Source organism: Papaver somniferum, unplaced genomic scaffold, assembly GCF_003573695.1.
Source record: "Papaver somniferum cultivar HN1 unplaced genomic scaffold, ASM357369v1 unplaced-scaffold_125, whole genome shotgun sequence".
Lineage (NCBI taxonomy): Eukaryota > Viridiplantae > Streptophyta > Magnoliopsida > Ranunculales > Papaveraceae > Papaver > Papaver somniferum.
The window spans coordinates 15657916-15685161 of NW_020621603.1; the positions used below are offsets into that span (position 1 = coordinate 15657916).

Here is a 27246-nt window from a genome sequence, read left to right on the forward strand (position 1 = left end):
TGCAAGATCAGATCACACAACTACGATAAGAGTAGTATCGTTCTGGCTTCACAATCCTAATGAAGTCATTAAGCCGTTAACTCGAGTTTAGAGAAGAAACTCAAGAGTTAATGGAGATCGAATCTATCGAGAGCACTAGTAGCACACAGGCGTGTGGGGATTAGGTTTTCTCAATGCTATATGTCTCCTATATATATCCTTCAAATCAGAGTTTTGCCTTAGGTACAAAGCAAACTCTATTCACCGTTAGATGAAAACCTGATTTAGATTCAAGCCAATATCTCTCAACCGTTAGATCGAAAGACATAGCTTGTCACACACACTTGGGTACACGTTTACTGGGTTTGAGAAAACCATCCCAAACAGAGTACACGTATGTTGGTTCAACATGATAATCCAGAAGGTCAACCATATGAGCATCTCATATTATTCATGTTCTTCTTCACCATAACTAGTTCAATTGACTCAAATGAACTAGTTAAGAGTTGTTCAATTGCTATGAGATCTTATGTAACTACACAAGACACAATTGAAACAAAGATGATTCGATTCGATTAGAATCGGCTCATGAACATTATAGCCACGGTTTGCGTAAAGCATTCCTTAATAATTAATGTTTCATGTTCAGAGCACTTCTTTAGATCATAACCTCTTAAGCTCACAAACAAGTTCGCGGACTTAAGCTAATCAGTTGGGTTTTCCAAACTCAACAGAAATTCTCGGGCCGAGAACTTCCGCCAGTTCGCGGACTGAGTTCGCGGACTTAGCACACAAACGAGTTTTGGAAATCCCAGCAGAAATTCTCGATCGAGAACATCCGTTAGTTCGCGGACTGAGTCTGCGGACTGGTTTGGCGGACTTGGAAAGCCAATTCCACAATCCTACCGATTTCTCTTGATCAACAGAGTTCGACTTCGGTTCAAGGAATACATGGTTATGTAATCTAAACTCTCATTTCAATCATTGAAACATTCTCAGAGGGCGATATTCAGTCGTGAAGAACAACATACCTTTCTCGTCAGAGAAATTTCCAAAGTGATTGAAACTTTCATGACTTTCGTCACAAGGTGAAGATAAACCTGATCAAAGCGAAACGCTTTACCAACACATAATTTCGATTAAAAGATAAACAATGAATACTCAGCTCGAAATATCAAGTGTATATGATCTAGTCTATATAGCATACGACTTTTGTCTCATAAGAAGTAGGAGAAGAATAGATAGACTTTCGAGTGATAGATAAGTTCAAGTCTTCACATACCTTTTTGTTGATGAAGTTCCACGGTTCCTTGGTGTAGATCTTCGTCGTTGTCGTTGAATCACCATGAAGTCCTTGAGCTCAACTACACTTTTCCTATCCTAGTCCGAGACTTAGCTAATAGGCTAGAAATAAATGCTTTATAGTTTTGGTCACTAACATTGACAAACATGCTTGATATAGCAACGCATGCGAGGTTGACCGAGCTATGCTCTAACAAGTTCTAACGGTGGCGGATGTTTGTGAATGGTGGAGGCGGTAACATTACTATTGGTGGAAGAAATAGTGGTGGCGGATGGTTTTTATGGTGGTGGGTGTTGGTAATAGTAGTGGATAATAATAGTTTTTGCTTTTCAGTGAGTTTTATTGACCGAGTAAAAAAAAATCTTTATAAAACATGCAACATTGTATTGTGAAAGATGTAATTGGTTGTTTTTAGCAAGATTGATAAGGAAAAAACCAAATATTTCTAGGATGATACCTGAACGTATAAGACAATATGATCATGACTGTTGGATCACTGAAACGGTATCCGTATTATATAAAGGCAATTGGTGTACCCGCGTAAGAGAACGTTATCGCTCTCTCAAGTACTATTACATTCTTTTTCCTGAAAGACCATAATGTCGAGTTGTTTCACGACAACTATCTACAAAGAAAACAATGTACTTTCACTAAATTCCCGATATAAAACCTTATTGACCGGGAAAATGTATTTACATTCTAAAATATTTGTTTGAAAATTATGTTTGTTCATCAAAATCATCATAAAAAACTCTAAATCATAAATTTAAATTTTGCCTCCGATGTTTATAGAATATTTTTTATATTTTACATTCTCAAATCATGCGACCTCTTAGTTACAAATCAACAATATCAAATCACGGATCAATATATATAGGTTTCATTCACTGGGTTAGAAGGTATAGTAGATAAAGATGGGTAGATCACACAAAGCAGAACATGACTGAGAATAGTTCAATAATTTGGTCAAGAAATAAGGTCAAAAATTTAAGATTAACTTTCTATAGGACTAATTAGATCGGCTTCGATAGGAGCCGATTAAAATATATATGGATTAATAATAATTTCCACGTAAGACAATTGCAAAACATAGTTTGGCTAACTCTGCCTATGTAAAGAGTGGTCAAGATTTGTCCTTCCTCAATTGCTATGTTATGTGAGAAGAAGGTGATATCTTAGATTGAGGTAAAATTCAAATCTATTAGATTCATACATGACAACTGGTCGCCTTGAAAAAAACTGACGTGTTTTTATTATTATTACAGTTAAGGGATACATTGACCACACTTGTGCAAATAGCTCACTTCGCAAATGATTGGTGTTGCATGTACTGTCTTAATTAAGGAAATAAATATAGTTTCCTTAGTTACAACACATTTCCCATATTCTATTACAATTTTAAAACCCTTATCATCTAGAACACCACAAGAAACAAGATTTTTGCAGATGCCCGGAACATGAAGAGCTTCATTCAAAGTGAGAGTCTTTCCAGAAGTGAGCTTGAGCCCAACTTTACTTTTTCCTACCCGAAACTGTAGATGAGTTACCTATATAGAGTTTCTCGCATTCCCATACCTTATTATGAGAGGTGAACATATATTTGTTTCCACAAACATGTTTGGTAGCACCAGAGTCTACCCGGCAGTCTCTCACATTTGTTACCAAATTTACTTCAATACCATGCCAGAAAATTCATCTTTGTTGTTTTCAACCAAATTAACATTATTTTTCTTTTTAAGGTCCTTACGGTTTCTACGGTGAACCGCCATATGTCCAGGATTTCCGCAAGCATAGAAATCACCTTTAAGGCCAGAAACAGTGTCCGGAATATTTTGGATATGGTAACTTAGACGCAACGTAAGACTTATGTTCTTTTTTTTTTTAGTTTTTCCACAATCTATTTATTTAAGAAAAATGAACATTGCAAATACATAACATCAACAAAAATAGGAAAAATTGCGTCGGACAATATTGGCTACTGATAGTCCGGAAACGACAAAAGAAAGGAATTGTTGTAGAAGAATTGTTGGGATATACAACAGATTACTTGATACGAATGAAAGAGGTATAACTATTTCGATTCTGAAATCACATAAAGTTCACAGTAGAAGATGACATCAAGTTTAAAGTTAGTAACAAACATAATATGGCTAACTAAAATGCTAAAAAAAACAGGATATATAAACTTAGAAAGCCGTGGGACTTGAAGAGGCCAATTTTGAAAACTACAATCTTAGAAAGAAACGATCCACAATACCATATATTTTTTTATATGAATATTCAACGTAGAAGATGTCAAATTTTGGTAAAGGATCTATTGACAACCTATTAATTTGAAATAGGATCAGGGAGTACAATATGTGTTCAAGGTTCTTTATGAGGTAATGTTTCGCCAGATTGTATTCCAAGTGAAGGTAGGAACATATAAAAGTGACAAAATGTCCAAGACTTTTGAATGTACCAAAGCCTTCGTTAAGACGAACTGCTGGGCATAATATTTTGCTGAAGATTTAATGGTAGAGGTTCGCATATATACAATCCCTTCGAAAAGGTAATGGGTACACATTTTAAAAATTTCCATCTAATGGATGTTGAAAAATTACAGGAAAATCATGTCAAATTGGAGAGTTTGTATCATCCGTTCGATGCAAAAAAAAAAACTATTCTTTGCCTATTTGGAGGATCGACAACATGACCATGATAGATGAGCCATCTGGAGTGAAATAGGAGCATGGAGAGACTTTTATGGACGATATTAATTTGTTGATTTCACTGAGATGAGCGCTGCTGGCGACATATTTCCAAAAAATATTTAAAAATCCATGTTCATGTAGAGCATTATCTCATTATAAGCAATGAACCTAAATAAAAAAGTGTCTAGAAGTTAAGATTATATTTCTTTCGTTTGAGCAAATCTCCGGCAGTAAAATATTAAAGGAAAAAACAAGAAAAAAAGAGAAGAAAATCCCAACTATTTTTATGACAAACCCAAATTAAATCATAAGGAGTTGATAAGTATTCGTGACACAAATTATACAATATATTAAAAATGAACCAACATCATGTCCCGTGACGTTACGGCACGGGTTAAGGGCTAGTACATTAATAAATTAAGGAATGCAATCTTTGCAACCCGTGACTTAATGTTCATGAATTGATTTCGGTATAAGTACTTTGTACAATTACGAATCAATCCGATTTTTCTTCAATTGTGCCTTGTATATTTATACGAGAATATATATATATATATATATATATATATATATATAATAAAAAAACTCTTTCTTCTCTCTCTTCTTTCTTCTCCTCTCTCTTAGGCGATTTTTTTGCCGCCCCTTAAACCACCTCAATTGGCCAGTAAACACAGAAACCACCGTATTTCTAGCCAGTAACCACTATCGACGACGGTGATGAAAATCATTAACCACTTGTAATCAATCTCCATGTCTTTTGATCCTAATCCATCTCAGATCTGCATCATCAAGTTACTAAAACACCGTTACAAATTTGTTAAGACTTCTATTTTGATTTGATTTCACATACTCAAATTACCAAGACTCCAACTCAGAGATTTATATTTCTGATTGATTCCTTTGTTTCCAAGTCTCCAAGACTCCAAGACTCGGGCTCACTCTTCAAAAGCCACCAAGATACTCAAATCAGATCCCCTTGTCTTTAATCTTTTCAAGGCTATTGCAATCGATTCACATAGTCTGTTGCAAGACCCGATCTTCCTTCTGTCTAAGTGGTTCAAAGTTTTTATAGATTCCAGCTCTTAGACTCCTCTTTATCAAGTTTCAATTTTTATTGGATTCTACATCTGCTTCTCTTTCCTTTGCTTCTTTGGATTGAACGGGATTTGTAATTGAATTATATTTAATTTTTAATCCTTCTTCTAATTTCAATTTTACTTAGCTACTTCTTTCTACCTTGCATTCAACTTGATATTCTCTTAGAATTTTTCTATATCTGAATTTATTTTTTCTGTGTTTCTTTCGTCAGAGCTACTATTGAGAGGTTTATGATGTTCTATAAATTCTGTAAAGGACACTTAACTTCTTTTTCAAAGATAATGAGTACCCATCTGATTCCAGGTACCATTTGCTACAACTGGAAAAAGAGGAAATTTTTGCTAAATCCAGGGACTCAAGGAAACACAAGAACCATATGGCTAACTCACTCTAAGATTCTGCGAGGGATGGAAATAGCTAATGCATAGGTAATCCTAAATCAAAATTTATCTAATTACAGAATACGTGTTCATATGATTAGGAAAACACTGAGGAAATTACATATGTACCTTATTGAACTGATTAGTAGAAATCAAATAGAAAAATCGAAATTGCAGTATCACATGTTCATTATCGTAACTTTAGTGAAATTCAGCTGCGCTTCTGTACCTTACTTCTGTCTGAATCTTAAAATCAACTGCATAAACTTGAATGATCTTTCTATGCTTTTTGACAAGGATTATCCCATTGTATCTTACTTTTGGCAGTTCATCTAAGTAATCGCCTGGAATTGCCAAGGTCTAGGAAATATTCCTACAACAAATAGTCTTAGAGATCTTTTAGATAAAGAAAATCCTAACATCATACTTTTGTCTGAGACAAAGAATCAAAAAAGAAAAAGAAATACATGTTATAATGAATATCGTTAATGTTCCTAACTATTGGTTAGTGCTACCTAGAGGACTAGCAGGAGGACTCTGTCTTATTTGGAAATCTAACATGAATATCACCATCCTTGACTATGCTCGTAATCATATCAGTGTAGAAATTTCAAACCATATGAATGGTATAAAATGGATTCTGACATGTTTTTAGGGTAGCCAATACATTGATTTAAAAGTAGAATCGTGGGATATATTCCAACATATGCCAAGCACGGTAGATAAGCCTTGGATCATTATAGGAGACTGTAATGTAGTTCTTCATGAACAGGAGAAAAACAACATGTTTCCTTTTAATCAAGGCGAAGCTAGGAAATTTAGGGAGATTAACAATTGTGGTTTACTGGATCTAGTGTTTATAGGATATACGTTTACATGGAATAATCATAAAACTGGTACAAATTTCACAGAACAAAGATTGGATAGAGCCTTTGTCAATAATGAATGGAATATAAGCTTTCATAACTCTAGTATCAGACATATGAATCCCTTAACTTCTGACCATGTTCCTATATGTTTGAATACTCACAACATATGGAATGATGGTCCCACTCCCGGATTGGATTAAACATTCAGAATGTAAACCTCTTATTATGGACTGCTGGAATAATCCAATACATGGGTCAAATGCTTTCACTCTTGTCACAAAACTTAGAATAGTGAAACATACTCTTAAGCCATGGAACAAAATTACTTTTGGAAACATTATCCAGAGAAATATGTGGATTTGGCGAGATGGAACTTTAAACTAAAACAATGGTATACAATTAAGGAAATTTTTTGGAAAGATAAAAATAGAGATCAAAATCTTGCTTTAGGGGATAGAAATACAAGATATTTCCACAACAAAGCTAAACAAAGATATCGAAGAAATAGAATAGAAATGTTAAGAAACGAAAATGGGAGTTGGTTAGATAATAGAACCGGAATTGCTGATTGTATTATAAATCACTTTCGAGGTATTGCAACTACTGTAAACCCAACTATAAATATGAATATGATTGCTTTAATTCCTGAATGTGTCACTGAAAAGGATAATGAAATGCTAGGTGAAACTCCTAATATGATTGAAATCAGAAAAACCTTATTTGGTATGGAACCAGATAAGAGCCCTGGACCAGATGGTTTCCCACCCATCTTCTTCCAGCAGAATTGGGACATTATTGGACCAGACTTAACTAACATGATTCAATCTATTTTTACTACAGGCCATATGTTAATAGAGATTAATGCCACTTTTATATCTCTAATTCCAGAATCTATAAACCTGACCACTCCAGTGGAGTTCAGACCGATAGCTTTAGGAAATACTGTTTATAAAATCATTTCTAAGCTAATGTCCAATAGAATGAAAGGCCTTCTTAGTAAAATCATTTCACCTTTTCAATCTGCCTTCATCCTAGGAAGGCAGATATCAGATAATATTACGACAACACATGAAATTATACATAAAATGAGGAGAAAAGAAGGGGAGAGTGGTTTGATGGGATTAAAAATAGATATGTCCAAGACTTTCGATAGGGTATAATGGAACTTTCTTATTGCTATTATGCGAAAAATGGGATCCTCTGAATTTTGGTGCAAATTGATTATGGAATGTATTTCAACTACTTCTTTATCGGTATTGCTAAATGGCTCTCCAACCGAGTTCTTTAAACCTACTATTGCTAAATGGCTCTCCAACCGAGTTCTTTAAACCTACTATAGGTCTTAGGCGGGGAGATCCAATCTCTCCCTACCTATTTCTGTTTTGTATTGAATTGCTCTCAAGAACAATTCTGAAAGCTGAAACAATGGGTCTAATAAAAGGCATAAAAATTTGTAAAAATGCACCATCTGTGAGTCACTTACTATTTGTAGACGATTGTTTAATTTTCTGTGATGCAGATACTACTACTTGTAATAACTTGGTCAACAATGTTTACTGAGTTTGGAGATGCCTCTGGACAGTTGATTAACTGGAGTAAATCAGGGGTCTTTTTTAGTACAAAACCAATCCAAATATCAGAAATGAAATTAAACAAATATGGGGAGTTAAAGCAATACCATTAGATGATAGGTATTTAGGAGCACCCTTGATTACTAATGAATCTAAGATAAAATGTTTTGAACCTTTGGTGGAAAAAATGAACAACAGACTTGTAGGATGGGACAGTAAAAATCTTACTACCGCGGGAAAATCAGTAATGATTAAAAATGTAACCTCATCTCTCTGTGTATACCTTATCTATTTTCATTACCTTGTTTCCGTGCAATTCATTCTAAGAATGAAGAATCAATTTATTTTCAATCTAGAATGCAATTATTTGATCACTACAACAACTATAAATAGTTCATCAAACATACCTCATTTTCTTTGAAATCTCAATTGTTCATAAACCATTTCCACTCTTTCCATACTAACAAACAAATCAACAAAACACTGCTCCACACATCGATTAATCTCCGGTATTTGCTTCTAATTTTTATTTTATTGGAAAAACTTGCTCAAATAAGTGAACTCTTACCTGTCACAAACACTCACATGTAATCATTTGGAACCGAAAATAAGTAAGGTATGCACCTACATAATTACTTAAAAATCAATCAAAAATTAGTATTCCAAGTTGCTCTTAAGTGTCAAACAAAGATTCAAAGTTCTACAGTTATAAAATCATACACTTACTAAGCATATTATCAAACATATGTGATACAGTTGTTTGATTTCTAACAATAATTTTTTTTTTCATCATCAAAACAAGAATATGAAGAACTAGAATCAAAAGATGATCTTTAATGTAATTTTTTACATCTCAAATGTCTAAGATCAAGTATCACGTCTCCAATTTCTTATAAAAAAACTCACTCTCTCATATTTTTTCCAACCAAAATTTGATTTTTATATTAAAAACATTTAACACATGTTTAATCAAATATTATTATATGATGCAATTAATACCATTAACTCCACAATATAAAACTCTCAGAGTTATTATGGTGTAGTTAACACCATTAAGACTATTAATATAAGAAAACTTAATTTGTTTTAAGAAAGACTTAAATGTTATTAAACACGAACACAATAATAATATAATAAAATAGAAAAGATTTAAAACCACAGATCAATTAAAATTAAATAGAAATCAATAATAAAGAAACTCGACTTACATAACTTTTTTTCAGTTTATCTTCAAATGACCCAAGCACTATTCAAAAACCTTCTATTCTATGTTGAGTCGAAGATATGTCATCAACTTAAACACTTCATCCTCGGTAGTAAGTTCAATTCCACCTCTTATAGAAAACTTGACGATATCGATGGGATAAATTGCGAATTCATACAGATTTTTCACAAATTCTGACTTGATTCCTTTCACAAAAGTGCTCTCGGATACTTCACCATCTTCTCCAATCGAACAGTTTTTGTGACTTTGTGGTCGTTGAGTTGATGGAGGAACAAGAGAAGATGACATTGTGACAGAATAGAAAAGAATAGATTTAACTGAAGGATGAAATTCCTTTTGGGAATAGAAAAATTTATAGATTTGATATACTGAGGGATTTTAACAAACACATATCTTGATTGGCCGTTAAACGTCGACTCGGATCGCAAAACTTTAAGGAAACCATTGATTAATTTCTAAAAACTAACCGTTGATCTGGTAAGGATTTTCTCTTCCCCATTTTGACTCCGGTCATTAGAGATTGACCGTCATTTTGACATTTTTATTATTTGGGGTTTAAACAAACACAAATCTGTATATTATTCTATTATTAGTGAATAAACACAAATCTCTAATATCATTGCTCGTAGTGATTGTCTTTGGATTAAGACCTAATATCAAATTTGACTGGTTGTTAATCATCGACCAGGATCGCAAAATATTAAGGAAACCATGTTTACCGTTGATAATTTCTTAAGATTGTCCGTTGACTTGGTAAGGATTTTCTTCTCCTTAAAATGTTACTGAAAAAAATGTTTTAACCTTAAAATCCTAGTTTATTTTCTTTTTTACCATAACTAGAACCCCAGTTGTTTACTACGAAACTCAAAAACTCATAAATAAAATCAATTTTGTTGTTAGTGTTTTGGTTTTTAAAATATAAAGTTTTATTTCAATAACTTACCTTGGGAGATCTTGTGATTGATTTTTAAATATTGATTTTTAAATACTTGCTGGTAGTTACATTGATTTCTGAATCGAGATCATCCTAGTATTCCAGGTACTGTCGATATATCTGATCATAGTTGGTTGAGTTCTTGAATAACGGTTTTTATATTTTGTACCGCTATGCTCTATTGCAGAGCTGAAGATGGCCAAAAGGACAATGTTTATTGGCTGGGTTTTATATTATTGGAAGTTATGGCCGGTAAATGTTCAATAACTTTTTTCTTTCCCGCTTCAAACATTTCGAATTTGAACATCATTAACATTATGGTACCAGAGAGAGTAGGTTTAACTTTATGCCAACAACAACCAATGTTCAGTACTACCATTAAAAATCTAGTATTTTGTTCTAAATTTCTTTGTATGCATCCCTCTGAATTGCTCATCGATGATTCTGTATTTCTCTATAGTTTAAATGAAGTACAAGGTATTAATCACTATGATGTTTTCTTCTACTATTTACATGAAACTCTTCTTGTTCGTAAAGATTTTTTGACATCTGGTAATCTAAATGATATTTTTGGAGGGCGACGCTAGGTCAATTTTATCAATGCTCAAGATGTTGGAGTTGTATTGAACACCATATTGTCGAGATGGATTGTCATACTTTTTAGGTCAAGTTGCCTTGGTAGTTTTATCAAAAGAAAATTCAGATTTGGACCATGAGTAAATCTAGTTTTTCCAAGTTATATAATGAATCAATTTCATTTTTTAAAAAAATATAATCCAGGAGAACGTCTGCCTCTATCAGCAGCTACAGATAGATTATCGAAGGAAGTCTTAATCGAATAAAAACGGATCCCAAAAGCAGATGTTTTGGGAAATAAGGCTACAATATTAGGGCTCCTCAAAACAGAAGTTTTTAGGGATCTTAAGTGTTTTTCTGATTTTTTTTTTTGATTTTCCACTAGTGGTTATTTACTTAACTGATCATATAGTCATTCTATTAAATTACAAATAAGAATGTCCATGAGCGTATTTATCGATATAAGTTATGTGTGCTAAATGGATAGTCCAAGAAAAATAGTTAAGATGTTCGTGAACTATAAATGTCATGGATATCAATAACTATCAAAGACTAAATCAGTTTGTGAACGAATTGTAGTTACGGGGTTCAAGAACTTTCCATATTTATAAGTTTGTGAACTGTCCAAATCAGTTCGTGTAATTAAGTTATAAAAAAAAAACATGAACCTCTTAAAATCAACCAGTTCGCGTTCTAATCAACCGAATCAATTTGTGTACTTAAGGATTTAAAGTATCATTTCTTGGGAAATTTCCAACGGATCAACTTGAAAAAAAAATAGTCATTGAACAATAAATTTTTCTTGACCAAGATTGCTAAGGATCTATGAAAATCCATTGCTTGAATCATATTTCACGATGTTTAATAAGACAAGCTTGACTCGAAACTTTTTTTTGCAGTACTAGATATACTAAAAGTCACACGACGTAGTCTCATATAGATATAATGGTAATTCCATGAGTAACTAGGATGGTGCAGTCTTCACTTACCTAGTTTTCGATGAAGTTCTCCAAATGATGTCTTCATTTGATCTTTAGTCTTCAATCTTCAAGGGTTATTCAGTGATGTCTGGAACTCAAATAATATAATCTAATCTTATTCGGAGACTTTACTTTAGTAGACTAGAAATCAAGATATAGTTTTGTGCATCTAACATTGACGACAAGGTTGAGATAGCAAAACTTGTGAGTTCGACCTAGCAGTGTTCTGACAATCTCCCTCTTTGTCAATTTTAGTGACAAAACTATCAATACATATGGATTCAAAATAAATAGATCTTTCAGCTCAAGATCCGCCATGCTTAATTTTCTTGGTTCTACATCGTCTTGAATTATTCGTTCTTCAAGTTTTTCTATGGTTCTATATATGATCGTTTTAGCTCCTTTGTTTTTAGATATTCGTAGCAATAACAACTTATGAGAATACTCGTTTAGAATTTTTTTTAGAATGATAAAATTACTCAAATCAATGGTTGTTACACTAAAACATAATATTGCTACTTTTCTCAAAGTCAAATGTACCACAACTTTGAAGCAATACTTTGGTGATATGTTCCCCTCCTTAGTCATTACTTGATTCTCTTGTATAATAGGTAAACCTATAGTTACTCCCCCCTTGCATAATGCTCATAGAATCCATATGTTATAGTAGAATGCTACTTAATAATTCTCCCCCTTTTTGTCAACAAAATTGAAAGGTGAAAAATTAACAAGAGATTGTAATGAATTACACAAAAGAGTTATCGAGACTAGAGATAACATACCATATTCTTATTTTAGATGATTTCACCAAGCAAACTTAGCGCTTTTATCAAGGAGATATATGGGTACAAACATATCCTACAATTCCACAGTCATATTCCCCACAAAGATATATCAATTAAGCTTAAGTTCAAAGTGAACTCTTCCTCATTTGATGGCTTACCAAAATAAAAACATGAGCTAACTTTTCTGATTAAAAAAGAAGGATTTTCTCGGGCATTAGCAAATCTACTCACCAGTTACGAAAAAAAATAGATTTGTATCCCAATTTTTTTTCTCTTCTAGCAAGTTACGAACAAAGAAATTAGAAACAACGATCTTAATGTTAGAGGCACTAAGGTACATTACTTTCGTGAGAAATACAATCATCAACCAAAAAAATATTCTCAGGCCAGTGACGGTTTTGGGGAGGAAAGGCGACAACTAGGGAACATCTTACGAAGTCTATGCAATATATTCACAAAAAATCTAATCGTAGGAAGATCAATATTGCAATTCTCAAAGTAATTTATTCCTCTTTTAGACAGTGACGAAAACACAAAGAGTTAAGAACTTACCTATGAGAACATATGAGATACCGCTCCAATCACCAGAAATATGATAGCAAAGATCAAAACTCACAAACTAAGCAAAACATATATATAATAGGGCGTTGTAAGTCATCTCCAAAATAGGATTTAAATAAATAAAATTTAATGATTATAAGATGATAGTATTTGGAATAGCTAATGTAAAACACATAAAAACGCTACTCCAAAAGCTAGTGTTTCTCTTTAAACGATAAAAATAAAATTCCTATACGGAGTTATCTAGAAAACAAAACAATGAACATCTTACTCAGGAGTCTTAGTGTGTCGTCTTCAATATAACTATATTCTTCAAGTTTTCCCTCAATCACATTCAACATGGATTTTAATCTTATCTTCGATCCTTCTTTTGAGGAAGATTGTAGATCTCCACTTAGCGCTTGAATTTGATTGAGCACTACAGTCAACTTAATAGAAAGTCATTAAGTTGAGTGTTTGACAAATCATTACAAGGTGTATAAATACACTTGTCTTGACTTGAATCACCATCAGAAGATTCAAGCTTGTTGGGAAGTAGTACAGTCCATACTTTGGTAGCTACATAATGGATGATGCATCTTTTGTTGTGTTTGCATATTGTGTCATGCATCATTTTCGGTGGATGCATAGTGGTTATGTATGAAGTTTTCGAATTTTTTGCCTAAAAGAACAATTACTTTCGACTTTTTGGTAAAAAAAAGAAGGTTAAATTAAGTATTGTTCTTTGTACGTGTTGCGTAGATCTCTTTAAGAGCTTTCCAACGAGATAAAAAAAATTCAATTCTAAGACACGATTTTTTAAATATGTTATATTCAAGTTTACTGTACAATTATACCCCTGGAAAATTAATAATGAGTTATGTAGAAATCTTTCATAATTTCAAATAATTATGGACTTCACGTAAACAAACAAATGTTTGGGCCTGATAATAATAAAAATAATACCTTTGGGTCTTAGCGTAAGTTTATCTTTTAAAAATAATGGAGGTTAGCCTACTCAAATCAGATGAGAACACCTACCCTACAATGTTAAGGGATGTCCTAAAATCAGATGAGATTACTAATTTGGCCCTTACCCTAATTAAATTAACCCTAACCTAATAACTACATCTAACTTAATCTAAAACAAAAACCTAAATATAATCCTAATCTAACCTAGCCGCACAAAAAAAAACAGTTTTGAGAAACTGTTCTCCTCTTCTTCTTTCCTCTTCCCCCATTTCAACATCGTCTTCATCGATTAATCGTCGATTCATAAAATTTTCATCGTCGATTAATCAATCGACTATAAGAATGGTTCTTCGAAAGAAAACCAACAGACTCCAAGGAACAGGTCCCTCATTAGGATATCTAGCAAATCATCCAAGTGATTTTGAGATTGATAAAGAAGTGGAAGAGCCAAATGAATCCATAATCCAATATAATAGACGCAATAAGAAGCATGATTCTGCCATGAGACCGATTCGCATGTATTTTCCAACAAACCCATACTTTTAATTTGATTTTGATTCGTTTAATTGAATAGAAATCATCAAAATAGGGTTCGAGTGGGAGTTACAGTGCGCTGTTCGGTTAGGACGAATTTCTAGAAAACCCTAGTTTGTTAACCGAATTTCCTGAAAGGAAGAACACGAAGAACAGTTCGGTTTTATAGGATTCAAAACTGGGTCACCGAAGTGCATGTTCGGTTAGTTCGCAAAAAAGCCTAAAACTTTTTTCTAACCGAACTTCACCAGTTTTGCAACAATTTTTTTCCACTTGTAACCGAACTATGCAATTTTGCCCGCTATTTTGAGTTTTTGTGTAACCGAACTGAGCTATCTTGTTCGGTTGGTTCGCATAATATTCTAAAACTATTTAGTAACCGAACTTTACCAAAAAATAAATAAATTTCAATATAACCGAACTGTGCTATTTTGCCCTATATGTTGAGTTTCAATTTAACCGAACTTGTCCAACTATGTTGTGCTGCATACATGTGGAGTTCAGTTTATTCGCAAAAAACCTTGACAAGCCGAACTCTTTCTATTAGTTACCAATGTTGAGTTCGGTTTATTCGTAAAAAACCTTGACAAACCGAACTCTTCAGTAATTGCACACATGTGGAGTTCGGTTTGATTGTAAAAAACCTTGAAAAACCGAACTCTTTACTATTAGTGACCAATGTTGAGTTCGGTTTATTCGCAAAAAACCTTGAAAAACCGAACTCTTCGGTATTTGCACACATGTGGAGTTCGGTGTGTTCGCAAAAAAACTGTTCGAACTGAACCTTACGCTGAGAACCCTTATGTTGCATATGATTTAGTCAATCATTTATCGGTTAAGCTAATATATTTTGTTTTCTTGATTAGAGGAAAACAACCTTTACTGGAAGATCTGAGAACTCCCACGCCTCGAGCCAAAGTACATTGTGGTGCCGGTAAGCGTGGAACCAAAAATGCTAAGTATGGAGGTGGGTCATTATCGGGTGTTGTCATCCAAGATGGTGTCAATAGAGATAATGTTGACAACGTAAGCCAACAAGTTAATGAAGAGATTGTGGAAGAGATGGGCAATCAAGAACATAATCAAGGTGGAGAAGATGAACCAGCTCAAGGAGGAGGAAATGAGGGTGGCGAAGACTAAGCACAATGTGACTGCTTATTTTTATATCAACTTGGAACCATCTTCTTCCCTGACACTTCAGGCCACGTGGTAAATGCTCATTACCTCCAGCTATTGGACCCCTTGGATGAGGTGAACAACTACTCCTGGGGCATTGCGGTTCTTTCATTCGTTCAAGTGGAACTCATAAAAGCTACGAGGCTTAGGAGTCTATATTTTGGAGGCTTATACACCCTTGTTCAGGTACCCCGTTAAATTATCGTTTGTTTGTTTGAATATATAAGTGAATGAATGTGTATTGTTACTAATCATATTGCGAATGTATTATTTTTTGCCTCTTCTCATAGGTTTGGGTGTACGACAACTTCCCTAACCTGCAATTGTCTCATGCTCGTACTCCTTGGCCTTATGGGAAGCATACAACTGGTAAATATGAATTTTTGAACTCACAGGAAAATAATAAGGGAAAAAAGGTGTTGGAGTTGAGGGATACATTGGATAAGTTAACAGTGGAAGATGTGGTTTTCCATCCTTACATCATTGCATCAGATGAAGACGAGGAGGATAGTGTTATTAATTTCTCACATGTTGCGGGTTATAATGGACCGTTGTTTCATCCCGAGGGTTGTACAATGAATAATCCTCGAAGAGTACTTAGGAAACTTTCTTGTGTCCAAAGTGTCCCACAAGTGGAAAACTTCAACATTGGGGTAAAGAAGGTCGGAACTAAGAAAAGCGAGAAGAATTTCATCCCCAAATACGATCCTGCTCCATCAGTGGACCATTGGAAGAACTTTGGGGATTATCTTGTTCCAGTCGAAGAGTTACAAGATTCGTTTGATGAGCCAAATGCCGCTGACGTTTGGTAGTATCTCAAATATATGTATGCCACCGAACTATCTGTTCGGTTACCACCATAAATTTGATAGGTAACGGAACCTATCACTGTAAACCAAGAGTGACTTTTTGTATAAAAAAAAATTATGCAAACACACTATAATACACCCAAATTCCAAAAAACACAATCTTTAATTCTTATGATGATGTTCAAAGCATACATATTCTAGCTGAGGGTACATTTAATCATCCCCAAGGGAAATTCAACCTTTGTGTATAATTTTGTCCGATTCCTCCAAAGATTTCTACATCTCCATGTTATGTTCATACATAATGCACCAACCCAACATTGTGTCGGGGTTAAATCCATTACAGTAAGAGCATCCGCATATCGGAGGCAATGGACAATTGTCTAATAACCGAAGGCCTATAAAATGGTTGTGGTTAACGAGAGAAATCACCATTATCCTACGTCTAAGTTTCTTGACACATATGGTTGTTTTGGGAGTGTATGTGAAACTAGCACCTTTTGAGAAATAGTGAACCACGCAATTGAATGCGTCGGCGATTAAGTTCCCGCATATCGACATGGCCATCCAATGATCACTTATGATTGGATGGGCCCCATGGAGACGCATTTGAAACCTAACAAATTGAATATTGAGACTAGTATCACCATCGGTCAACATTGTCTTGTAAAATTCCGGTTTCTCCTTTAGATTCATCAACATCCTTTGACGGACATAAGTGATTTGATTATCATCATATAGCTTGGGACCTTGAGTGAAAGGCCCTATTTGTTGTATGACTACATGGAAACCTTAATTACCACCCGAAGGGACGTCATGGGTGGATATGACGTAATATCTAATGTAAGGAGGTATCTCTTCCAAGTACCTTTTATCATCAAGAGGTGGTGTATCAATTGGAGCCTTTAGATTCACGTCTCGTTGACTTGGTTGGCTCGGTTCTGACGCAGTAGGTTGAGAGTGTAACTTCGGTCCTTTTTTCTTCATTTCCCGTTCACTTGACTCACCTTTTTCAATATTTTTCCTTCCCCTTTTCTTATAATCTTCTTGGTACTTCGCCGCGGTATACCCATGCCCCGAAGGATCTCTAGTAAAAGGAGTAATTTCACTTTTCCTTTTAGCCAACACCTTTGCATATTCTCTAACTTGTTTTTTTGTTTCTTTGGTTTTTGGCCTACCTTTGCCTTTGACTTTATCCGGTTCTTGCACATTCTCCGAAGTATGCGGAAAAACGATTGGACGCATGTCATCCCAAAAGATTTTCCTTTCGAGTTTGTTCATGTTCCGGTACATTTCGATAACCGCTCTTCCCATTTAATTGTCACCAAACTCTTCACCGACATCGCCCTTTGGAGGAGGGACATAACTTAATTGTTGCCAATGTGGATAAATATCGCTTAAAGGGATTATGCCATGTTCATACTTAGCTATCATGTGGCGTCAAGGGAGTCCCACAGACTTCATCATGTTGCAAACGCACACCTCGTCCGGCTTGGTTCCCCATATGTCAATCAAATTCACCTCAACCATTAACCTCTTGATGCAAGCATGTGAAACATTATAGTGGAGTCCCTTAAACAACCGAAGGTCCGCCATTTTCTTGATGTTACCACCTTTGTATACAATCTTTGTGTACTTCATGATGCGGCTTTTTTGGAACTTCTCTTTAATTCTCTCAATATCGCGTTTGAAGTAACTCTCCATTGCGTTAAACACAACCACAAAATTATCGACACATCCAAAGAGATTTTTCTTCAACCAGTGGTGAGCCGATTCTACCAAACTTATCGCTTGATTCCCAAAGTGTTTATAGTTGTTGGTAAAAGCATAAAACGAAGCGCTCTTTGTGCGGTTCCAACCATTGCTCCACCACATACGTTATTATATCCTCCGGATATTCAGGGCTAGACCAATGTTCTCTAAATTCGGAAAGATTTAGATAATATTCTTCTTCGGTGAGAGACCAAGTCAATGCCTCCCATTCCCCGGAGAAGGCAATCCATTTAGCGTGATTTATGGCGTATTGTTTATCGAATTCCTCTTTTGCATCCGCTTGTTCATCTTCCGGTAGCTTACTAATCTCTTCCAATCCTTTCCTCTTAGGTGGAAAAAGTTGAGGCTTGCACCTATTCATCACATTGCACCATATATGAAATGTACAAAGCATATTATGTGCTAATGGGAAGACTTTCTCTATTGCGTTCATCAATGCTACGTCATTTTCCGTCACGATAACCCCGGGGATCTCATCATCTCGGTAGATCGCCTTCACTTGTTGTAGCGCCCAAGTGTAACTTGGTTCTTGCTCGTCCTTTAGAAAACAAAAAGCAACGGTAAACGGTGACTTCGTTGACGTACGACCAACAATGGAATCTCGTATTTGTTTGTCTTGTAAGTGGAATCCATTATAAGAACTTCATGGAATGATTGAGCCAATTGAACACTCTTCGGATGGGCAATGAAGAGATGAGTTATTTCTTTTTCCGGACCTACCTTCTTTTGAACCGCGTAGCCTTTCTCTTGAGCCAAAAAAAATAATTGTTGCATTACTTTTCTATCCTTCCATTCATTCCTTTTAATCGTCTCAATTGCATTGTAAACTGTGTACAAAGATGATACGTTACCCGAGTTATCTTTCTTTAATAAACGAAGCATTGTGGAAGGTGGAATACACAATTTCCTATACTCGGCTATTTTTTCCATTTCTCGAGGAGTGAGCCTTGCGGCCATTGCATGCCCTTCAAAGTCATCCGGACGAGGGTGGTTATGACGACCTACCACCTTATCCATAGCTAGAAACCATTTCGTCGTTAATTTTCTCTTGCTAAATACTAGCTTGAACGTACATTTGATTTTCTTTGAGCACGTTGTGTTCTTCCTCGTCGTCTTTCATTTATACTCATAACCCTTCCTCTTGTGACTAACATCGGGATCTCCATTTCTCTCACAAACCATTTCAAAACGAGTGTTTCTTTCTTTTCCATTCAAAACGAAGACGCAATTGAGTCTCTTGGCATGTTCTCTAGCCCAATTCTTCGCATCAATAGGTAAGTCAAATACCAACTCATTCGCATAGTAATGAGATGTATCTTCGAACAACATACCAATCGGAGAAGGTTGATCATGCATTGGTATAGGTTGGGATTCCATCTACAAGAAATGTAACGACATCAATGCAATCACAAATAAGTTCGGTCACATAATAGTTTTATCCGGAAAACCGAACTTATTGTTCGGTTGGTTAAGAAAGTTGCAAAGCAATCGAACAAATAAAAGGAACAGAGTTCGGTAACATGTGAATTTTATCGCAACAATCGAACTAATAAAAGGAACAGAGTTCGGTTACTTTGTATTTTATGTAGATAACCGAACTAGACAATGGAACTTCAGATTTTTTTTGTTTGTTAAGTTCGATTGGTTATGCTGTTAGGTTCAAGTTTGCGAAACAACCGAACTTATTAAACATAGTTCGCTTAGATAGTTGGTACATGCAGTTTGCGAACCAACCAAACTGTACACACTTAGTTAAACTTTATTTTTACGTAAAGTTCGGTTAGTTGCGAACCAACCGAACATAACACTGCATCTCAGAACTTCCATTAATATGGAGTTCGGTAACCTGCGTGTTTGGATAAAGTAACCGAACTACATCTTCAAATGAGTTCGGTTACTTATTCATCTCACAAGACAACCGAACTACACCTTCAGAACAGTTCGGTTACATGTTCTTCATATAATGTAACCGAACTGTGCAAAATCCAGTTCAAAAATTTACATTTTTGTGGAAGTTTCTACCAATTCAACATACATTATCTAAGTTTGGAGCATACCTGTTCACCCAAATACTCTTCCTCCAGTTGTGGTTGATAAAATCCATCATTTTCATCTTGAGTTTCATTTTGGGGAAGAATACAATCACCATCTAAGAAATAAGCCAAATCCGGATCATTTTGAAGATTAACAAATATTCTAGGAGAGGATGGAGATGAAGAATCAGATGAGTTTTCATCACTTTAATACACAAAGGGGGTGAATTGGAATACTTATTTATTTTCCATGTTTTTCTCCTTCATCTTCTCTAACTCTACTCTCACAATAATTCTACTCAACTAATAATAAACCCATCTTTTAATTTAATCTCACTAATTATTTTTAACTAAATCATTTCACTAATCATAACCTAAAATTAATTAAGAGGGTAGATTAGGTATTAAATAAATAACTAGATATGGGGTGACCTAGTATTACTTCTAATGTCTTTACCCAAAATAAAACCATGGTCCCCCAAAAAAAACCATGGTCCCCAAAAAATCGTTCTAAAAGAATTTCCAAGACACTCCCAGGGGGGAGCCAGCCCATTGTAAGGGTGTGCACTTGCACTCCCTACCCAGCTGGCTCCAAAGCCCATTTTAGCCCCTATAAGATTATTTTGTTTTACAAACAAACAATCATATTTTCGCATCTTTGCACCCCTAAAACTTTTGGTTGCTAGCAAATTTTTGCACCCCCTTCCCATCATTCTTGGCTCCGCCCCTGCTCCCAGTTCCGCCCTTGCTTTGAGAAAACTAGTCACTTGTTGTCTTCAAATAAATTCACGTTACACCCAGTTTACATTGCATCCATTGCATGCATGTTTTGATTTAATGCAGCCAGGATCGATGGGTTGAGTTGTTTTTACGAACAAATTCTGATTCTTGCAACAAATTTCACTTGTTTAAATTTAATCTATGGTCAGGTTTGTTTCTTCAGCGCCCCTCTCACCGTGGCAGCGGTCATTTAGTTAAACAACTTGTATTTGCTATTCAACGGCTCTCAATACTGCAACTTTTTCACATGTACTATATTCCAAGGGGACCATGGACGAAATCACTACTATCTGTTTGCAAAGACAAAAGATCTGTAGCTCAAGTGCATGCGCTAATGATATTGACTGGTATTCTTGGTACTGGGAGTAATAATAATAATAATAACCTACTAATTGCTTCCTATGCAAGAGCAGGTGATTTCTTATCTGCTCGTAGTGTGTTCGATGATTTGCCTCACAGAGGTGTCATGACTTGGAATGCTTTGATCATTGCGTATTCTCGTAAGGGTTCACCAGATGAGGTCATAGGGCTATATCGCCAGATGATTCTAGAAGGAGTAAAACCCGATAGTTCAATTTTTACTGTTACTCTTAAAGCTTGTGCTAGCTTGCTTGATTTCAAAACAGGTGAAGAAATTCGAGATCTTGCAATTGAGTATGGATATAAAGATGATGTTTTTGTGTGTTCTTCGGTTCTGAATTTGTATGCAAAGTGCGGGAAGATGGATGAAGCAATGAGGATCTTTGATGGAATGCCAAAAAAGGATCTCGTCTCTTGGACTACTATGATTTCAGGTTTTGTTCGAATTGGCGGATCAATGGAAGCTGTAAGTATTTATAGACGGATGCAGAATGAGGGAATGGAAGGTGATGGGATAGTTATGGTGGGTTTGCTTCAGTCTTGTGCAAGTCTGTGCGATCTGAAAATGGGTCTCTCTATTCATGGGTACATTATCAAGTGCCAGCTCTCTTTTTGATATGTACTCAAAATGTGGCTCATTATCAAGTGCCAGCTCTCTTTTTGATCGCGTGAATACAAGAGATATGATCTCTTGGAATGCAATTATTGCATGCTATGGAGTACATGGACAAGGAAGAGAAGCGCTTTCGATTTTCCTCCAAATGAACGAAACAAATTTAAAACCAGACCATGCTACTTTTGCTTCCCTTCTTTCAGCTTTTAGTCATTCGGGTTTAGTTGAAGAGGGATTACATTGGTTCAATTTGATGGTTACAGATTATAAGATCCAACCTCATGAGAAGCATTATGTCTGCATGGTTGATCTTTTGGCTCGAGCAGGCCGAGTTGAAGAAGCTCATGAGCTAATAAAAGCCATGGTAAATGAACCAGGGATTGCAGTTTGGGTAGCTCTACTTTCGGGTTGTCGAAACAAAGTGAATATAGACTTCGGTCAAAAAATAGCAAATAAAGTTCTTCAGTTACAACCAGATGATCCAGGAATTTATGCTTTGGTCTCTAATGTATTTGCTGCAGCAAGAAACTGGGATTCAGTTGCTAGCGTGAGAAAGCTGATGAGGAACAGTGGAAGGAAGAAAATACCCGGATACAGTGTAGCAGAGGTTAATGGCAGGCTGCATGCATTTTTAGTGGAAGATAAAACCCACCCTCAACATGAAAAGATTGTAGCCATGTTAGAATGGCTTGATCAAGAAATGAGAAAGATGGGTTATGTACCAAACACAGAATTCGTATTGCACGATCTTGATGAAGAAGTAAAGCAGAGAATGTTATTTAATCACAGTGAGAGATTAGCAATTGCGTTTGCTTTACTGAATACTGGACCTGGGGTGAGACTTTTAATAACTAAGAACCTTAGAGTTTGTGGGGATTGTCACGAAGCAACCAAATTCATTTCCAAGATTGTTGATAGAGAGATTGTGGTGAGAGACGTAAAGCGATTCCATCATATCAAGGATGGGTTTTGCTCTTGTGGGGATTACTGGTGAGCTTCTACTCGGTGACAGGAATTGTTCTGGACGTAGGATGAATCAACTTCGCTTTCTCTTTAAAGACGCCAGCAGCCTTAATTTCTATAAGTTTGTCAAGAACTAAACAGGATATTTTCAAGGAAAAGAAGTTGGGTCGGGATTGAGTAAAAGGAGGCGATTTTAAGACACTTTTATAAGAGCCATTAAAGTTTTCAAATATTCTTTTGTCGTAGTAGTAACTCACTACAAAAAAAAAGGGTTCTAGGGACGGCCACTTCTCAAAAAACCGTCCCTAGAAAGGAGCAGTTGGGACACTCCAACTTAGCCGTCCCTAGTGTGTGTATTTGGGACGGCCGGCAAAAAACCATCCCAATTATTTCATTACTAGGGACGAATTTCTTCTTCCGTCCCCGGTAGTTAGATTCATTCAAGGGATGGCATTATGCCGTCGGTAATATAACTATCTTACACCCAATACACAATAAAACATTCCCCATTTTTTACTTTGGTTATATCGTCGAAGAAAAACTTCCCCTGTGAATTAAATCTCTCAATTTCACCTTCTTCCTATTCTGCTGAAAAACTTCCCCTGTGACTTAAATCTCTCGATCTGAAGCTAAATCTCAGGTAAATTTGTTCGTGCTAGCATATCTCGTTGATTTGATTTTAGGGTTTACAGGTTATGTTTTGAAAATCTCGTTGTTGTTTGTGGTTTTCGATGTTAGGGTTTTCAAATCAGAATTACAATTACAAGAGCACACTCTCCCTATCTCCGTCGATTTTGGGTTTGAATTCAGGTAAATTCTTAAATCACAAATGGAAATCAGAATTTCTTCAACAAATTAGTACTACTGATATGAAAATCTCTCTTATAGTGCCCTAGAAATGTTTACAAATAACTTAAATCACATCTTATTTACATTGATTTGTGTTAGTGCCCTAAAAATGTTTAAGCAAACCAATTCCTCAGGTATCCTTAGGGCAATTGTTTTGTTACTGATGCTTATATTTCTGCTTTATGATTGCACAATCATCCGAGTAATACCCTGACTAAGAAACATTTTGCACTGTAGAGTCTAACCAGGTTTATTCTTCAATTTTGAAAGTTGTTATTGTTAGTATATACAGTCCTGCATCACTTGGGGATTCAGATTTGTTTGTGTGTGAGGCTATATGCTGAGCACAATATTTTCCTTCAATTTCCGTATATTCAGTTGTTATTTTTAGCTTCCATCATCTGTTAGTAGCAGGTCATGTACCTCTTTTTGTGCTAGAATTGCATCTGTTTTGCAAAACTTTTCCTATGATTGCAAGATTACTCGTGATTAATCTGTAGCTTTCAATTTATTTTGTTTTTCTCAGACCTCATTGTAAACAATTAGGATGTGCTGGGTTGGAGTTTGGCATTTGGTAGTTGTTTAGGTGACAACTTTCAAAATTTACAGAAAAGTTAGCTAGAAATGGTGGGGATGAAGGGGGTTCTTGATGCCTTATGTGATCGTCACTGGTTAGATTTGGTTGCTTTGTGCTCCCTGAACTATTCTCTATCTAGTGTACTATATCCCTGTCTAATGTACTACATCTGTCTTCATATCTAGCCTGTACTTAATTTATTTTATTTCTATCAATGTACTCACTGAATTAAGGTGTGTTGCGCCAGGTGCATATTGCTGGTGTTAGCGATTAGGTTCATTTCATCCCAGGATCATTCTCTGGCTTACATGCTCATAATCGTCGATTGCTGTTAACTTATAAAGGTAATGGTGGGGACAAGGAAGAATCAGAAGATGAAGATTACGTAGATGGGGTTACAGATGAAGATGATGGTAGTGATGGTGATAGTGATAGTGAAGATGATGGTGATAGTGTTGACCTGAACAATTGAATCGATGTTGATTAAACTAGATATTTGTAACTTAGGATTTTTTATTTGCGAACTAGATCTGTACATGTTTTGAACCTTTATTTGTGCTTATTATTTGTGATATTGTTTGATGAGTTTGATTTAGTAAATCAGTTGTTTTCTATACTAACATCATTGGTTCCCTTTATGTCTCTATTTCTATTTGGTAAATGTTTGTAGGATGACTGATCAAGAAGGGACAACTGGAAAGAGGGTGCGAGGGAAAGGAGAGTTGTCTTTCCTACAAGAAACCGAAGAGGGAGAGACGCTATCAGTGGAAAACTTCACCGTCAGCCTTCTGGGGAGCACCGATCAAATTTAGCTCATTATATCGGTAAACTAGCTAGAGATGGTCACATGCTGCCATTGTCCGTATCCAGTTGGAAGTATATGACGCCTCATCGGATTCAGAGAGTTATGGATGATATAAAGGTGAAGTTCGATGCCCTTCAAATTATTTGGTAATAATTCAGGACAGTAGTTAAAGTTGACATTTATTGGTTTCATCTAATTGGTTTCATTCTGTTCAAGTTTGCATCAAATTTATTGATGGAGCCATTCATTTCCTAACAATTGTGTTGTTTTTGTGTTTAATGACAGAACGTATTTGACTACCCCCAGCAACTTGATGTTCCCATCAGGAGTAGGCTCAATGAATACTGGAGGGAACTCAAACACACAATGAAATCATTAGGGTTTGATGCAACAAGAAGTGAAGCTCAAAATCTTCGATACCGACCCGAAGGTGTTGTAGAAAGTCAGTGGGGGCCATTAGTTAAAACGTGGAGTACCGAGAAAAATGAAGTACGTATTTTTCCTGTAGTCTGTTAGGGTTCTGTATCATCTTTATAACCTGTAGTCTGTATGACACTATACTATAGTGCTTTCTGTATCGTCTTGGTTTTCAGACTCGTTTTGACCTGGTTCCCTAACTCACAGCAAGCATCGTTTGTTATTATTATGTTGTTTTGAAACAGGAGTTGGCAGCTAAGAATAAAGAAAATAGGTCCGAACAAAGAACTCAACACACTGGTGGCTCCAAGCCTCATATGGAATATGCAAAAGAGGTAAATCTTCTGTTCAGTTTGATCTTGGTGAGGGTGTTTCGTATGTTATATACAAATGCAACCAACATCACTAAATTTCATTTTACAGATGCTAGCCGAAACAGAAAGATTTCCTGAACGGCATGGAGTATTTCGAAGGACCAGGACAAAGAAAAGGAAAACATCAGACCAGAAGTGATGGATCCTGTTGCTGCTGAACTATACGTATACCTTTATACTTTTGAGTTTTCTTTCGGGTCATCTGTTTTTTGTATTTGTAATTCGAATTGGCCTAATTTTTGAGATTGATTTACTTCAAGGGTCGAATGGTGGAAATACACAACCAGGCTAGCCAACCTGGATCTGGAGTCGTTTTAGGTGGTCGAAATGATGCATTTGCGGCTGTAATGGGACCAGATAGACGTGGTCGGGTTCGTTGCTTTGGCAGCACTGTGAAGCCGAAACAGTTTTGGGGCGAGTCATCATCATCAAATAAAGGGTTGCAGAATTGGAGGCTCAAGTTGCGGCATTACCACCAAACCATAACTATGAAGGACTCGAGGTATCACATCATTCACTCTTTTTTTGGCAGTATTTCATATAGACTCAGAAGTATGACACAGTTTGGCATGACACGTATTTCACCATAGAATCATGGACCACTTATTTCTGAAATGAGTACCCCGCATGACACCCCAGAAGTACCCCGCATAATAGGAAGACCTGAACCAATTCCATTAGCAAGATTTTAATCTATCTATATAAAAAACATCAAAATAGATGAGGTGAACATCAGGACATGACACATTCAGAACTTTAACATTTGAAAATAGGACACTGCAAGAAGATGAATGAGACTAAACTTAGATTGTTGACTAAGAAGATGATGTATTGAGTAGATTGATGATGTTGTTTACAACAAATTCTGTTTTTTTGGAGGATATGTGACAGCAAAGGTGCAGGAAGGGTTCTAATCCGCTACAGTAGCTTATTACATTTGCTGTTGAAGAAAAATAGCACCCAAATTGTAGTTAACAGATGATACACAGACACTATTTACTGTAGAGAGTATATGAAAATCTAAATTTTTGCTTGTTTTTTGAGAACAACTTGTTTTTGAGAATGGGTGGGTCTCTTTTGTAAACAAATAACTTGGTTTTTGAGAATCTATACAACAAATTCTTCTATGTATCCATCTCTGATTCTCTGTTTTGTGGATGTATAGCATTCTAATCCTAGTTGTCTCTGGTTTTATGATGTATGGCATCTAATATGCATGAGGGGATGGCATTCTGCCAATTAAAACAGGGAATGGGGGTTTTGGTAATATTCAAATAT

At 35.6% G+C, this 27246-nt stretch overlaps 1 pseudogene; it reads left to right on the forward strand.

Annotated features, from left to right (window-relative positions):
- The first annotated feature begins 20950 nt into the window (after nucleotides 1–20950).
- LOC113331614 lies at nucleotides 20951–23448 on the forward strand (annotated as a pseudogene).
- The last annotated feature ends 3798 nt before the right edge of the window (nucleotides 23449–27246 follow it).